The sequence below is a fragment of the Pseudophryne corroboree genome, chromosome 1, assembly GCF_028390025.1.
Source record: "Pseudophryne corroboree isolate aPseCor3 chromosome 1, aPseCor3.hap2, whole genome shotgun sequence".
Taxonomy (NCBI): Eukaryota; Metazoa; Chordata; class Amphibia; order Anura; family Myobatrachidae; genus Pseudophryne; species Pseudophryne corroboree.
The window spans coordinates 951653859-951654635 of NC_086444.1; the positions used below are offsets into that span (position 1 = coordinate 951653859).

The window sequence follows — 777 nt, forward strand, 5'->3', positions numbered from 1 at the left end:
ACTGCTCAGTACCGCTGTGTAGTGAAGTAATGGGTGAGCAAACAGCACTGCCTAACTAGTCCTATAGTAGTGAAACCACCGTGCACGATAGGACATAATAAACAGACCCAGTGATGAATTGAACATTATCGCTGGAACCACTAAAGGATGGGGCTGCAAAGTGATGTAACGCTAGTATGTATATTATAGCACGTGATGTTGAAGGAACCAAAATGAGGAAAACTATAGAAGTCATACACCCATGTGAAATATTGTTTCAGGTCAAAAGGAGGTCGCCTCCAAATATCATTATTAGAGTACCATAAACATAATGCATAGGGCAGGAAAGTAGGTCTATAAGCCACCATGATTTATATACAGCACCCAGTATTCCCAGACAGTCTCCAAAGCTGGTACTGACTGGGCCCAACACTGTTTAGTTTCCAAGGTCTGACGGAATTGGACGTCACCCAGTGTGGTATGACTGTATAGATCCTTTATAAGATCAATTGAGACCATGGGGTAAATTTACTAAGATGGGAGTTCTATTTCAGATGGGATGTTGCCCATACCAACCAATCAGATCCTACTTCTCATTTATCTAGCACCTTCTAGAAGATAATACCTGGTTTCTGATTGGTTGTTATGGGCAACATTCCATCTTAAATAGAACTCCCATCTTAGTAAATTTACCCCTATATGTATACCATACCCATATGCGTGATAGAGACCATTTGAGACAGTCACAGGGAAGTGGTTCTGAAACTAAAGGTGAACCAAGTGATCTAAAGAATATTT

The 777-nt window shown here is 40.7% G+C and overlaps 1 pseudogene; it reads right to left on the reverse strand.

Annotated features, from left to right (window-relative positions):
- Positions 1–351: 351 nt before the first annotated feature.
- On the reverse strand, positions 352–471 carry LOC134951044 (5S ribosomal RNA; annotated as a pseudogene).
- Positions 472–777: the final 306 nt, after the last annotated feature.